This window comes from Pogoniulus pusillus, chromosome 12 (genome assembly GCF_015220805.1).
Source record: "Pogoniulus pusillus isolate bPogPus1 chromosome 12, bPogPus1.pri, whole genome shotgun sequence".
Lineage (NCBI taxonomy): Eukaryota > Metazoa > Chordata > Aves > Piciformes > Lybiidae > Pogoniulus > Pogoniulus pusillus.
In genome coordinates this window covers 23,169,202-23,184,930 of record NC_087275.1, presented here as the reverse complement: position 1 = coordinate 23,184,930, position 15,729 = coordinate 23,169,202, and the positions used below count along the sequence as shown (strand labels likewise).

At 44.0% G+C, this 15,729-nt stretch overlaps 2 long non-coding RNA genes across 2 annotated transcripts in view; one reads left to right on the top strand and one right to left on the bottom strand.

The window, feature by feature from the left end:
• The window catches only part of LOC135179856 (uncharacterized), a 99,306-nt gene that overhangs the window by 64,409 nt on the left and 19,168 nt on the right, over positions 1-15,729 (top strand). The gene's annotated exons all lie outside the window — the stretch shown is intronic.
• LOC135180019 (uncharacterized) lies at positions 469-6,425 on the bottom strand. Its single transcript, XR_010304247.1, has 3 exons — positions 6,339-6,425; positions 664-686; positions 469-580 (listed from the first exon to the last, which is right to left on the bottom strand). It is a non-coding gene; the product is annotated as an uncharacterized LOC135180019 (long non-coding RNA).

The following is a 15,729-nucleotide window of genomic DNA, read 5'->3' as shown; positions in this document are numbered from 1 at the left end:
AGCTGCCGTTGGGAAGGAGATGGAGAAAATCAGGAGTGAAGAGAAGCCTCAGAAGAGGAGGAGGGTAAGGGGAAAGGGGTTCAAGATTATTTTTTTATTCTTTATGAATCTATTCTATGCCAATAGAGTTGCCAATCTATGATTTGATTGGCAGTAATGGAATTTCCCCAAGACAAGTCTGTTTTGCCATGATGGTGTGTGGTGAATGATCTGTCTTTATTTTGGCTCACAAGCCTTTTGTTATATTTTGTCTCCCCTGCTCATCTGAGGTGGGGGATATGACGATAGAGTGGCTTTAGTGGGCACCTGGCATCCAGCCATAGTCAAACCACCACACTAATGTAGGGACAACACAGAACCATGGGAAAGCATTATGACAAATGCTCAATAGAGAGCAAAACACAGTGAATGCTACTCGAGGCACAATTTCTGCCTCTGAGATATTCTTACCTTACATTATCACCTTTGCTGCTTCACATAGATTTCCAGTTGCATTATTAAGAAGATAGGCAATTCACTTGTAGCACAGATGGAGCAGTATGGAGAGGCTGGCTGCCTTGGCTACAGTTACAAGAGGAATCTGTCTTGGAGTAAGAAGCCAGACATAAGATTCTCTAATCCTTGTCATTTGTTCTGTCTGGGTGACAGGAGATGCTGGTTTACCTTTCCTCCTTGGGATCTCACTTCTGTTAAAGAGAAGATGAATTATGTTGACATGTTAAGGTCTGCAGAGTTTTTAAATGCTTTGTGTGAATGATGCAAGAATGCAAAACTTGAAACTTTGCAAATGATGAACTTGTTCTTGTTCCCTTGTGTGGGGTATGTTCCTGGTGTATACAAAACCAAGGTATCGATGCAGTGATTTGCCATTTCCCTTCAAACTGATAATACTAACAATTACAAGTAAATGCTTCTGCTTATCGTATCAGAAGCTCAACATCTTGGGATTTTTTTCTCCCTTGCATATGAACTTTTATGCTTTTTTAGAAACAAGGTGTAGTTATTTTGAGAATGAAACGTTTGAAGTACTTTGAAACAGCTGTGTTTAAAGGGGAACACTATTTTAAAACAGCTCTGTCAACAGCATATAACTTTAATTTGTGGGGTTTTGTTATGCCCTGTTACTCTCCTTCGAGGTAGGTAACATGGGTCCTGACTTGGCTAGCAGTATGACAGAGATGAAGGAAACAAGTTAACTTCTCAGCTGTGGCTTCGGCACAGCAGTGCTTGGCACAGAACATGAAATAAGTAAGAGACAAGTATCCTACTAGCTTTCCATTCTCCCTTGCCCAGTCTTAAGCCTGGTCTTGCTCAATACACAATTATAGGCTTTTTTAATTTCTCTTGATTGATGATTGCCCTCAGGGCTCCTAAGCACACAGAAGGCTACAGGCATACTCCATCCCCAAGCTTAGTGAGTGTATTTAACTTAAAGGAATCTGCTCTGATAGAGGCATAGGACTCTGTGAAACCTATTGACAGCAGACCATGGCACATAGGTAAGCCTTCCATGTAGCTGTTCCAGATAAGAGTTCTCTGCTTTCAGCTGTCAATTAATTTGTGCCTGGCTTTCCTAATTTTGGGAGTTTGAAGGCAGCTCTGCACTGCCAAGCCGGAAAAGGCAAACTCAACATGATGATTTGAAAATACAGGAATCAACCTGGACTTGCCTCTCAAGCCCTTGAGATATCCTAATGTAATAACAACAAAAAGCCTCTGATTCATGATGCCTTTGACAATTACCTACAAGAAACGTCAGTTAGAGAATTATTCCAGATGGTCTGACTGGTGGAGGATGTCTATCTGCCACCACAGGGCAGAATTTACAGCTCCTGTCATTCAGCACTAAAAGTCAGAGGTAAATCCAGGACTGGAGCTCTGAGTCTTCCTGCTAAACAATTGGCTCCCCAGGCCCTGAGTCAGCACATGCCAGTGAGCACCTGCACACTCAAGCAGCCTCTCAGGGATACCCCAGGCCTCAGCTCACTCCCTTGCAGGTTTTTCCTTTCCTCTCCTCCACTCATTATAAGAGATAGTTTTCCTTCATCTCATGGAGCCAAACATGTGCTACCAGAACAAGGGCAAAAGGTGCTAAGCCACAGCCTTTTTATAATGTGTCCTGGTTACATACAGAATGATACACCACAGAGCACTCATGCCCAAGGTGTCTTTTTAATGTTAAACTGTGCCACGTGATGTATTTTACTGCACACTCAGAGTGTGTTCACAGAAGTGATTTTCTAGTGCTAGCAACCCTTTTTTGGCCTGTTCGTCAGACATGAGACTTTATTATACTAATGTATCAATGCTACTCCCACTGATAAAGAGGCAGGAAGCCTTCCTGGCTGTTGGAGCACTCCTAGCCAGCTGAAGCCATTATCTCTAAAGGCTTTCTTACTACATTTGAATACAGTGATTTCTTCCCTCTCATTTCTCCTCGGGTTATTTTTGTATTTCACTCCTTGATATGAATGACATCCTATAAATACCAGGCAGCACACTTCCTGTGCTCTGGGAGCAACTCAGGACAGCAAACTTCCACTACTCCAGTTGTCCTCAGTGGCTTGATCTGGCCAGTGTTACGAAAATGAACGAGAAGCATTAATGTGAAAAACCCATTTCTCCCCATGTTTGCATTCACTGGGAAAAAAACAGCTGTCAGTATCTACAGAGCTATGGAAAAAATATTAATCTTCAGAGAACTCAATCTCCAGAAGCAAAGCTGGAAGAGCAGAGCACATGTCAGAACCAAAAGGAGATAAATGGAAATGAGAAGGTAAATTTGAAGCAGAGAGGGATGATGTTTTCTACTTGTAGTTCCCACCACGAATGAAGGGAGCTAAGGCAAAACGAATGATCATTTCTCCCTGCCTTTGTCCTACAGCAGCCTGTGTCCCGGATTGTGATGTTTGCCTGCTGGTGGAAAAACAACGGAGCTGCAGTTTCTTGTAAACTGCAGCAAGAGAAAAAGACGTGGTACAAAGTAACAAAGTTAAATGGGTGCTAAATATGTGGGAAATCACGAAATGACACCAGCAGACAGTTAACTGCACTGGACCCGAAGGTTCCATAGCTTGGATAGGGAAAGAGCACAGGTACTGATGCACTAAATTAACATCTCGTCATCGGCATGATGGAGAAACAGAGAGTTAAGGTTTTTCAGGGAGGCTGCCTTGCGTGATGCATTCCTGAGATGATGTGATCGGACAAGTTAGTGAGTGCTTCACCCCTCCCCTTCTTATGGAGACTTTCTTCCTGCTTCCCAGCAGAGACAGCATTGATTTGCTGAGCTCAGAATTACACTGTGGGCGAGAGCTGCTCTGCTCTCTTAGGCAGCATCTGTCTGAAATGTGTCTGTATCAGATATCGTTTGGGGAGAGAAAACACTTCTCACTCAGGCTGGAATGCAGTACAGTCAGAAATGTCCTGGGCTGGAAAAGGGGGGGAAAAGGGAGCAAGGTAGGTCATACTGTGAAAATGTATAGAGCTAAACAACCAGCACACAGAACCTGTTATGGTACATGTAGCTAGCCCACAGTATTTCAAGGCACACTATTACACCTTGAGAGATCAACATCACTCAGAATCACAGAATTTAGCAGGTTGGAAAAGACTTTCAAGCTCATCACATCCAACCTATTACCCAACATTATCTGATCAACTAGACCATGGCACTAAGCACCACATCAGCTTTTTGCTTCAAACACTTCCAGGAACTTCCAGGGACGGTGACTCCACCACCTCCCAGGGCAGCCCATTCCTTTGGCCAATCATTCTTTTTTGTGAAGAACATCAAACATCCCCAACTACTGTATATCATGGGCAGCTGCCTGTGTTGCAGTCAGCTGAAGCTGGAGAGTTGACATGCTAAATGAATAATGCACAACTCCCTTTGCACCCTAAATGTTTTTTCTATAGCAAGAAGCTGCATAGGGGACAATTAGAACAGAGACTCCCTTCTCAGCTCCTCAGATGCACTGGATATGCATGTCTCAAAACTCAGTTGAGTTAATGTGCAACTCTTCTGCAGTTCAAGCTCCATCTGCTAGCAAGAGTTTGATGATAATGGACAAAATTTGGGGTTGAATGAAAATAATTTGGGTAGCAGAATACCATGTAATGAATTTGTCCAGAAGCCCTGAGGTTTGTTCTGAAAGTCTGCAATTCATTCTTCTCCAGCACATCACTATAACCAGCCCAGAGTCCTGTAGATTCTTTCCTCTTCATATTTGATATCAAATCATGAGGAGCATGTAACTAGAATGTACAACCTGAAAAAATATAGTAGCTAAGCATCAAATACCATCTAGCAGGCATGATGTGAAACTACTGTATGGGAAGGATCCATGTAGGTAAAGCACTGTGCTCTGAGTTCTGCACTAACTTGTGGAAAAACACCTCACTGTCCTGAGAACAGGAAATATACCTCTGTGTGAAGTGTGGACCACTTTTGGAACTGTGAAATTGCCAGTAAGAAGCAAACAGCATTCCAGCCAATCCATGTTTCATCTCTAAGGACTTTTTAAATGCTTTTTGTTCTGCAGAGAGTTAATGTGGATCTTGTGTGGGGAAAAGCTGGTGGAGTGTGACTGCATGTACACAAGCATATGGGCATGATGCTCACAGGTTAGAGGTTTGACAGCAATGAGGTCTATTTATATGGACACGAGGAAAATTTGTTTTCGTTGCTCCCTTCAGGAGCTAACACGAAGTGAGTGGGTGAGAAATACAGGGAGCTTGTCTGTCTTTAACCGTCTGTGTGCTGGGCGGCTGACAGAGTACTCTGAGAGGGATGCTGCTGCTTCCAAACCAGTGTTGTGCTGCACTCCTAAGTCAAAGTGTCCCTGGCGCAATCCTGCCATGGCTTGCCCATATTTCTTAGGCTGGATCTGGGGTAAAGTGCATGTTCCAAACACCTGCATAATCACAATCATTGCACACAGAGAGTTGTGATCAATGGCACAATGTCCACCTGGAGACCAGTGGCAAGTGGCATCCCTCAGGGGTCAGTGCTGGGACCACTGCTGTTTAACATCTTTGTCAGTGATATGGACAGAGGATTGAGTGCACCCTCAGAAAATGTGCAGATGACACCAAGCTGTGTGGCACAGTTGACTTACTAGATGGAAGGAATGCCGTTCAGAAAGACCTGGACAGGCTGGAGAGGTGGACCCAGGCCAATTTTTGAAATCCAACAAGGCCAAGTGTAAGGTCCTGCACCTGGGAAACTCAATCCCAAGCACAAATCCAGGCTGGGTGGCAAACGGCTGGAGAGCAGCCCTGAGGAGAAGGACCTGGGGGTCTAAGTTGATGAAAAGCTCAACGTGAGCCAGCAGTGTGCATGTGCAGCCTTTCCTCTGCTCTCATCAGACCCCACCTGGAGTACTGTGTGCAGTTCTGGAGCCCCCAACACAAGAAGGACATGGAACTGTTGGAGTGAGTCTAGAGGAGGGCCACAAAGATGATCAGAGGGCTGAGGCAACTCTGCTGTGAGGACAGGCTACAAGAGTTTGGGCTCTGCAGCCTGAAGAAGAGAAGATTTTGATGATACCTTATAGTAGCCTTTTAGTGTCTGAAGGGTGTCTACAGGAAGGCTGTTGACAAAGTCTGTAATGGCAGGATGAAGGGTAATGGGTTTAAACTGGAAGAGAGGAGATTCAAACTAGATGTTAGGAAAGGATTCTTTACAGTGAGGGTGGTGAGACACTGGCACAGGTTGTCCAGGGAGGTTGTGTATGCTGCCTCCCTGTAGGTGTTCAAGGCCACATTGGATGAGGCCTTGAGTGACCTCTTTGGAGTGGGAAGTGTTCCTGCCTATGGCAGGGGGGTGGAACTTGAGGTGATCCTTGAGGTCCCTTCCAACCTAAACCATTCTATGATTCTAAGAACAGGCTCAAAAGTAGAAGTATGCAAGAAGCCAACAATCTGATATACTTGTTAGTTTGCTACTAAACTTTTTGTACCATTGTGCAAAGAGAAGGAGGAATATACCTGAATGAGCAAGGTTAGGTAGACAAAAATGCAATGCAATGAAACTCCCAAATGTCTGGATTTACAGAGAAAGGGAGATGAATTTTTCTTAGGCAAATATGAACTCTTCAGCTAAAGTAATTCACATTGAAGGGAAAAGATCAAAGAAAAGCAGTGAAATTACTCAGCTGAATTTTAATATGGTACCGAGTAAAGACTAAGGAAAGTTAGAGATGACAGTAGAAACATTTTCTAGAGATCAAAGTTTAGCTAGAGATAAAAGACAGAACAACAAACTAACATTTTGTAATTTCCTCCCCGCCCCTGTTAACATTCTCCATGCATTATTTATGAAGAGACCAACAGACCTTTTTTTGAGTGGAGAGCATGTTAGATGCATCCTTGATGGGGCTCCTTTGATTTCAGAAAGCATTCCAATTGCAGTGGTCCTTGGCAAATTTGCTATCCATTTCAGCAGTGTTGGAATTGGCTACATGGTAAATCTAACAATGAAAATAAACCAGACACTTTGAGTTCCTTATGGTGTGTCCCAAATAGCTTATAAAACACAAATGCTTCCTCAGTCATTAGGGATGAACAGGTCCCCTGGCATCTTAAATAGAATGCAAAGTGTGGATCAAAATGGCTAATAAATTGAATTAATGTGTCAAAGACATAGGCTGATGTCAAAGTGATGTTAAGGGACTGACTTATACTGAACTTCTCCTTGGAGACAGGAACACAGAGAAATGGTTAGTGCTCCATTTCTAGCACAACTACCAGCAGTCTGTTGCCATGCTACTGTATCTATGTGGCATCTCACTGGTGCATGTGAAGGAAAATCCTGGTCCTTTCATAGTCAGTCCTTGGCTGGATGCTAGTAGGAGGCTTTCACACATCAGCTGAGCAAGCTGTCTTCCTCCAGGTCCAACCTAGGATAAGAGAAGGCGAGGACATGCCAGAGAGTGATCTCTCTCCCTCACCATGACACACTCCTATGACTATTTTACTCTCTGCATTTGCACCGTGGGAGAGATCATGGAGCTGAGTCATGTGCTAGATACCTTTCACATCCCTCAGTGCCTGAGCTCTCATTTTCTGTAGAGCTGAACCCATTTAGCATATAAATGTGCCTCTGGGAAAACAAAATGGATAGTGGGATTTGCCAGATGAAACTTCACAACAGCAAACTTAAAGGATGCTGGGAAGTCTTTTGAAAGCAAAGTCAGTAAACAACTGAAAATGGAGAAAAACAACATCATGGCAACAAAACAGAGAGGTAGAAAACAAAAGTAACTAAATGGTTGTATGAGTGAAGGTTAAGAAAATGTTCCTGTTGAGTTAGACAAACAGAATGGAAGTAGTCAACAGACCCTCCTTCATCTGGATCTCATTCTTTTTCTTCTATACTTTCCTAAATCAGGCATAACATTGAGCTGTCCCAGTGCTGGAGATATGCTAGGTGAAGGGCATACATCCTGGCACAATGAGAACCAGGCTCATGTCCATAGTGAACTTTCAAACTTTCAGTCTAAAACGTCTAAATTCTGCACTGACTGCAGGCAAGGTTGCACTAGATGCCCTTTGGAGGTCCCTTCCAGCCTGCACCATTCCATGATCCTATGATTCTATGGTACAAAACATAGTTTTCCCCTGCTACAGACTGGTCAATATTTGTAGTTGAAGTGTACTCTCTGGGAGGTTTGAAGAAAGCAGTGAGCTTGGCATAAAAGCCTTAACAGAGCTCATCTTTTCTCCTTGACTGAGGATAGAAATCCAGAGGATGAGACCAGATGCAGTAATTCATGGTGGTTTCACAGGAACTCGAAACCTCTGACCTCATAAACGACGATCAACTGCATGTGACAGCTGCTGCTGCTTCTGGCCTTCTCTGGAGTGTAACACCTTGGATTGACAAGATGACTAGACAAAAAAATCCAGAAAGCTGCTCTTTTCAAACCTTCAGAAAAGTCTCACATCTCACCCTTATCATCTCAATAAAATGTAGCAGGAAACAAAAAAAAAGAACAAAAAAGCCTCCAGAGGCTCTGTGGCTACTTTATTAAGCAGACAGAGAAGCTGCTGCCCTGGAGAGCATGTCCTGACACCTCCGAGGGTGCCAGGGCAGAGGAGGTAAGGGTGGTGTGCCACTGCCATGCAGCACGGCTCTCCTCTGCAGCCTTGGAGAAACATCAGCATTTTTACAGGCCTGTTTTACACATCTGTTACAAAATACAGTGAGTTAAAGGATGAGGGCACCTAAGGCACCCCCATGAACATCCTCCTGGCAGGACAGCAGCAGCTTTCAGGGCAAAGCTGATGACGTTTCCTGAAGATCTCAGTCCCGCTGCTTCTCTGCTGCCAGGCCCTGGCCCTACGGTGCCACCAGCATCTTGGATCTCGCTACAGTTCTGGCAACTGCACAAATGTCTTCTGTTGCACTTGCAGGCATGGTCCCAGACAAGTCTTTAGTTATCATCATAGACAAAAGGCTTAAATTACTTGCAGTCACACGGATGGGAGCAGGGCAGCCCATTTGGCTGGCCACGTGGAAGCAAAAGCAAGCTCTTATGATGGAGACTCTGACCTCTCTCCACGGGGCTGAGGAGAGCAGATTACCCACAAGCACACAACTCCCAATAAATACATTATCTAACCTATCAGAAGTATATTACAGCTATGTCAGCATTAAAAATCCTTTTATATTTACCCAGACAACTTCTAAAATGTGTTGAAAGTAATAAATTTCAGTGAAGGTCACAGCATTGGTAAAAGGGAACAAGTATATATTTCATCTGGTAAAAAAAACCACTTGGGGAAGTCCTGAAAGAGAATGTCATCCTGACCTGGTCATCCTGCAGTAGCCAAGCATAGTGTGGATCCACTGCAAAAAGACTTTCACCCCACAGCAGGCTGAGGACAGCTGACATGAATTGATTTAAGTAATATGCTCTTAAAAGCCCTTCTGAATGATTGCAAGCTATTAGGTGGCTTCAGAGTTAAGCACTTCTCAGATGCCTATTGTTTAATTGACACAGTGTTGTAGCTCCTATCTGGCCATTACTCTTGCTCATACTGTTGCACTGAATATGTAGTTGTCTTTTGGCTGGCACCTGTACAGACACACATTCAAGACAAGGAACAGAGAGGCTACCATTCATGGTAGAAATGGCATCTCAGCCTTAATGATGCCAGTACAATTTGTGCTGCTGCAGTGCATGACACCTTAATCCACAGCTGAGTGACCACAGCAATGCATATTCCTAGTGTGATGTTAATGAGAATTCCTACCAGTTCCAGAAATGCACTGGTCCTGTACCACTGCATGTATGCAGGCAATGGCTGCAGCCTGCTGCTATACCTTCCACCTGTTTTCTCTAATCTTTTGAGCTGGGTCCTTGTATCGTCTGTGAAAGCAGAGGACATCAGAGGACAGACTACTACTACATTATGACCCACTGAAGAGAGGGACTCAAGGCTATATTTAAATCAATGTTCCGTGGAGATTGTTCTGCATTGCCAAGTAAGTCCTTATACATTTACCCACGGTAAGATTGCCATATATTAACATAGTAATGGTGATGCATTTCAGCAATGTTTTTTCTTCCTTTACTGATCCCATGTTCCTAATTCCTTTTTGCCTCGACTCTCCTTAGAGTGCAAATTCTAGTTTGCAAGACTAAAACACAAAGTCTGGGGCTCCTAGAGTAAGAAGGATATGAAAATGTTGGATTTGGCCCAGAAGAGAATCATGAAGCTAATCGAAATGCTGGAGCATCTCTAATCTGATGACAAGCTAAGAATGTTTGGGTTGTTCTGCTTGAAGAAGAGAAGACTCTGGGAATACCTTAGAGCAGCCTTGCAGTGCCTAAAGGGCATCTACAGGAAAGATGGGGAAGGACTTTTTACAAGGTCATGTAGTTACAGGACAAAGTGAAAGGCTTTAAACTGAACGAGGGTAGAGTTAGACTAGATATTTGGAAGAAGTTTTTCACTGGGAGGATAGTGAAATACTCTGCCAAGTTGCCCAGAGACATCATGGATGTCCCCACTTTGAAAATGTTCAAGACAAGTTTAAGCTTTGAGCAACCAGGTGTAATGGAAGATATCCTTGCCTATGATAGGAGTTTTGGATCCAGGAAATCAACCAGCAACAGAACAAGAGGACACAGTCTCAAGTTGTGCCAGGGGAGGTCTAGGCTGGATGTTAGGAGGAAGTTCTTCACAGAGAGAGTGATTGGCATTGGAATGGGCTACCCAGGGAGGTGGTGGAGTCACTGTCCTTGGAGGTCTTCAAGAAAAGACTGGATGAGGCACTTAGTGCCATGGTTTAGTTGATTGGACAGGGCTGGGTGATAGATTGGACTGGATGACCTTGGGGGTCTCTTCCAACCTGGTTGATTCTGTGATTCTACGATCAAGGTCTCTTTCAGCTCAAACCATTTGACGATTCTATGAAATTCTTTTTGTGAAGATAAGATTTTGTAATTGTGATATGTTCCCTGGAAGAGAAATTATTTTATGTTCTCTTGAACAAATTATTTAGATAATATCCGCTCTGCTCCAGGCTGATTTTTTTTTCTTTGAGATGTAAATACATTTTAGTATGCCATTCTAATAGAAGTTCACTCATGAACACTCATGTTATTTTAGGTATTTTAGGAGTATATTTTAGGTGTAACTCACCAATACTCACAGTGAAAGACATGTGAGTAAAAATGCAGTATTAGATTTATAGAAAGGGAGATGTGAAAAAAAATTAAGCAGCTGTCATGGACTGAGTTGAATTTGCTGCTGATACTCTATACCACACTGCTGTCATGCCAGCTTCAAAATGAAAGTGCTGGCTGGAGTAAAGTGTCATGGGGCTTGAAGTTCAGATAAGCTTCCTGTTCTGGTTACTGCTTCTGGTTTCTGGTTTCAGGGTGTTAGTCATTTACACTGGGTGGGCTGTGGGTTGGGGGGTAGTTTACAGAATCACAGGGCATTAAGGGTTGGAAGGGACTCAAGGAGATCATTGAGTCCAACCCCCCTGCCAGAGCAGAACCACACAATCTAGCACAGATCACAGAGGAACTCATCCAGACAGGCCTTGAAAGTCTCCAGAGAAGGAGCCTCCACAACCTCTCTGGGGAGCCTCTTCCAATGTTCTGTGACCCTTACAGTAAAGAAGTTCCCCTTATGTTGTGGTGGAACCTCCTGTGCTGCAACTTACACCCATTGCTCCTTGTCCTATCACAGGGAGCAAGTGAGCAGAGCCTGTCCTCCCACTCCTGACCAGCCCTCAGGTGTTTGTAAACATTTATCAGTCTTCTCTACTCCAGACTAAAAAGTCCCAAGTCCTTCACTCTCTCCTTCTAAGACATGCCCTCCAGTTCCCTAATCATCCTCACAGCCCTCTGCTGGACCCTCTTGAGCAGATCCCTGTCCCTCTCAGACTGTGGAGCCCAAAACTGAATGCAGTATTCAAGATCAGTTCAGGTCACTTTCTTCTGCTGCTGCTTCCTCATTTTGCTGCACTTTCCTCCAAACAGGCTAAGGTAATTGTGTGTTGTATTTTCTCATTTCCAGTAAAACTCTTTATCTCACTGTGGAGAGGTTATTTCCATTCTGTGCAATGGGGAAGTTTGTGCTCTGGGGTGGATGTCCACAGTGCCTACAGAAGGCTTTGTGAGCAATTTTTCATCCAGTTAGAAAAACAATTTATTGTGAATATGTCTGCCTAACAGTGCCTTCAGTGGAAGTGCCCATCTTCAGGAAACTTGTTGGAAAGTCACTCTATGCTTGCCCTAAGCAGTGGTTCTCATATAATAAAAATAATTGCTGCATGTTATGAACTAATAATCTGTAAAAGGACCTTGAATGCCGACTTTAATGCAGCCCAAATTCTTATGGTTATGTTACACAAACCTTGAGAATAGAAGTTTATATACTGGAAATGCTGACAAGCCCTGAACTACAGTGCTATGACCAGCTAATTGAATCCATACTCCCCTGCATTCAGCGAATCAATAGCTATTAGAAGCAAAGGGCACTGCCTTAAGAGCTCAGTGAGCTCTTCGTGCAAGGGGGAGCTCTCGTGGTGAAAACACAGCTGTGAAGCATTGTTGGAACCTGTGTCAGGCATCTGCAAGAGGCTCATGTCTGAAATGCTTAGCACACTAAGGACACACAGAGCCAAGCCTTAAGCAAGCACCATAATTTATATTTTTTTCCTGCTTTAGGATGCTGAACAGTCTGATGTGCCAGCACCAAAAATTGCTGCATTCAGAGACCTTAAGCTGAGCCAAGCAATACTGTCAGACACCATCATCTTAGCTAGAGTGTAAATGTGCCAGTGAACAACTGGGAGAGGGTAACTTAGAGCAGCAGCAGGCTGTTAAGCACTGATGCCACAAGACTTACTGGTGACTTGTTATTTACTCATGCATGGAAATGACACCTTATGGTATGCAGGCTGCTGTTCAGTAACAACCTCAGGGGCAGCTACCTTCTGGAAAAACAACCAAAGCACCTTCTCTCAGGAGTGATATCCACCATGGCATGGTGGCTCTGAACTGCAATCCAGGTGCCCTGCAGCTAGGTTGCCTGCAAAGACAGGCCAAGGTGTGCCATCAGAGAAACTGGTGCCAGACTGATGTTAAACACAGTTACTTGCTTTTTGGAGAGGAAGCTATGTTAATTTGTAATAAAAATCTCACTGAGCTTGGTTTCATGTTGCTTTGTGGGTTTTATTTTGTAGCTAAATGCATATTGCTTTTAGTGATGAGGTCAGATCAGGATACTGTGAGATTCTCTCTTTCTTTGTGCATTTTTCATGCTGGCAGAGGAACAGGAAGGGAGAAAGGGAGAAGTAGGAATGAGAAACTGAAACCATCAGTTAAATACTCTGTGTGCCCCAGGAATCCCAGAGAAAAGGATTTGTGCCTCTTGCTCATTCTACTCTCTGAAGCTATCTTCTGTAAAACACTAGGTCTTGCCCAAGTTTAAGTAGTAGGTCTAGTGAAGTATTTGAGCACATACCTAACTGCAGCATCTGAAAGTTTCTATTGGTTGTGATTTAACCCTAGCAGACATTAAAGCACCAAACAGCTGCTAGGTTGCTCCCTTGCCCAAGGGAAAAGGGGGAGAGAATTGAAAAAGAAAAAGGAAAATCAAGCTAAAACTTCTGAGTTGAGACAGACAGGTTAATTGGAAAGGTTAAAAACAAAAGGAAGGTAAAAATAATTATAACAGTAACACCATCAACAACAGCAGAATATACAAAACTACTCATCACCCACTGATATATCCCAGACACTGTTACAGCTTCTGACATTCACATATAAAGGATGTTCTTTAAAGATTTATATTTATTGGAAGGCAGTCTAGGAGAGGAAGGAGCTTTAAAAGCTCTTACAGGTCAGACACCCTCCAGGATTACCCGGTGTGTGCTGCTGGGACACTTTTGAGGGTTTAGTGCTTTGCCTGCAACTGCTCTGCTTGCTCGTGGCAGCTCATCTGAGCTGCCCTACTGAATTGTTTTCTGTCTCTGGGTGGCTTGTAAGCACTTTGCTTTGATTGTTCATTATTCATTTGCTATCTGTGGTGGGTGAAGTCACTTTTTTTTTTTAATGCTCTCTGCCAGGTGGCTAAGTTGTGCTAAAAAAAAAAAAGAGAGAGGGCAAAAAAGAGAAATACAAACCCAGCATATTTCTGGTATTTTTAAAAAACATCAACATATTTTTAGAGATTTTTTTATTATTCCCTCCTCAGCCCCCAGAAAAAACAAATCCTCTTGTGATAAAATAAGGGATAACTTTAGAACTACAGACAGTAGTCAGAAGGCTAAATGAGAATAAAGTCCAGAGGGGATTTTGAAGAATTCAGATGTGGGGAATTCATTTGGACAGCTAGCCACATGAAAAAAAAGTAAGCAACTGCCTCCAGCAGCAGACCGGGAGCATCAAATTGGTCATGTTTTTTTCTCTGCCTGTGGCACAGCCATGCAGATTCAAGCTGTGGCTGCTCCTCAGAGAGAGCACGAAGGGCTGGGATGCCTGAGGAGACCAGCAATGTCGGGGGAGGCAAAGGGCAACACTGTTGACATCACCTCTCCCTAGCAGAAGGAGATGGACCCTGCAGGGCTTCCTCTCACTTTCTAGTCTCATCTCCATCTGATCTGGCCTCATGCTCAGTGTTTCTCCTACAGTAACTTGGGCTTTGTTCTCCAGGAATCCCTGCAGCTAAAAGACAACCGAATCTTTCTTTTTAGGACTCATCATACCTTCATCACAGGTTACACCCGAAGCCAGACCCTTTGAATTTTGTAAGCCATGCAGTGTTTGCAGGGCTGAATGTGTAGATGACGACATTCATCCTTTTCCTCCAGCGTAATTAGAAGTCAAAGGAGACAGAAACAACAACCCTACATAGGATGGTGTTTTCTCCCCAGTGTTTCTGAGGAAAGACAAAGCAGAGAGCTTACAGAGGAAGGAGAATGAGGGCCTAGCCATGAGGAAGAAGATCGAGGAGAGGTTTTGGCACGTTATCTTGCCAGAACGTGCTGTACAGATGGGAAGCCACAGATGGAGTATTTCTACTGATAGTTCAAGAAACCAAACACACAGGGAAATAGCAGCCACTTCCTTCTAGCACTGTCTTATAACATTCTGCAGCAGCAGTCCTTAAAGGAACAGGCTGTCACTTCAGCAGTGCTTTGGGAGCTTGCTCATGAATACAAACAGTCACCCTAAAAATCTGCTGCAGGAACTCTTGCCTGGCACAATGAATTGAGATGTTTTGTTTCAGTTCACATCACGTTTACTGGCCCATCTGCGAGCACATAGGAACTAAACCATGTTCTCCCAACTCAGCAAGCTAAACTTGCCCGTGGCACAGTTGCAACGCAGCAGATGTACGGAAGCAGATCTGTTTTCCTTTGTACTCAGGTGCAGCAGAAGTCTGCAAACAAGAAAGAATGTTGCATGCAGTAGTGGCACTGACATGCAAGCAGGGGAGAAAGGGACCCAGGAAAATGCAGTAATGCATTCTGCAGGTACTATATGTCAAGTCTCCTGATTAGAAGCGCTGAGAGGTCTGAAGAGTCCCTGATCATAATTCCTGTAAAGACCTGCCAAGAGTTTCCAGTCTAATTAGCCTTTAAAAGAGCCAGCAGGAGGCCCTGATATCCTCTCAGCTGTGAATAGGTCTGTGACTGGATAGTGCTTGGTCTCTGTGGGAAAGTAGATGCGTCCGGGGGGGTCACAGCCTGGTGTGACTTTTGCGGCAAGGAAGGCTGCAGCAGTTCTGGATGCGACCTGGAGCTCTGTTTCTCCATGTCCACAAGGATACCCAAATGGATGCTTTAGAAGATGCTAATGTAGCTAGGAGCCTCCTTTAAGAACAACTAAGCAGATGGATGCAGAAGTCCCTTCAGTATTTCCCTCCCCAACGCTCAAGAGGAAGATCTTGGGGAAATTTGTTTCATTCCTATTCTGTTGCTTCTCTCTTCAAGCATAGAATCATAGAATCAACCATGTGGGAAGAGACCTCCAAGATCATCCAGTCCAACCTAGCACCCAGCCCTAGCCAGTCAACTAGACCATAGCACTAAGTGCCTCATCCAGTCTTTGCTTGAACACCTCCAGGGACGGTGCCTCCAACACCTCCCTGGGCAGCCCATTCCAATGCCAATCACTCTCTCTGTGAAGAACTTCCTCCTAACATCCAGCCTAGACCTGCCCCGGCACAACTTGAGACTGTGTCCCCTTGTTCTAT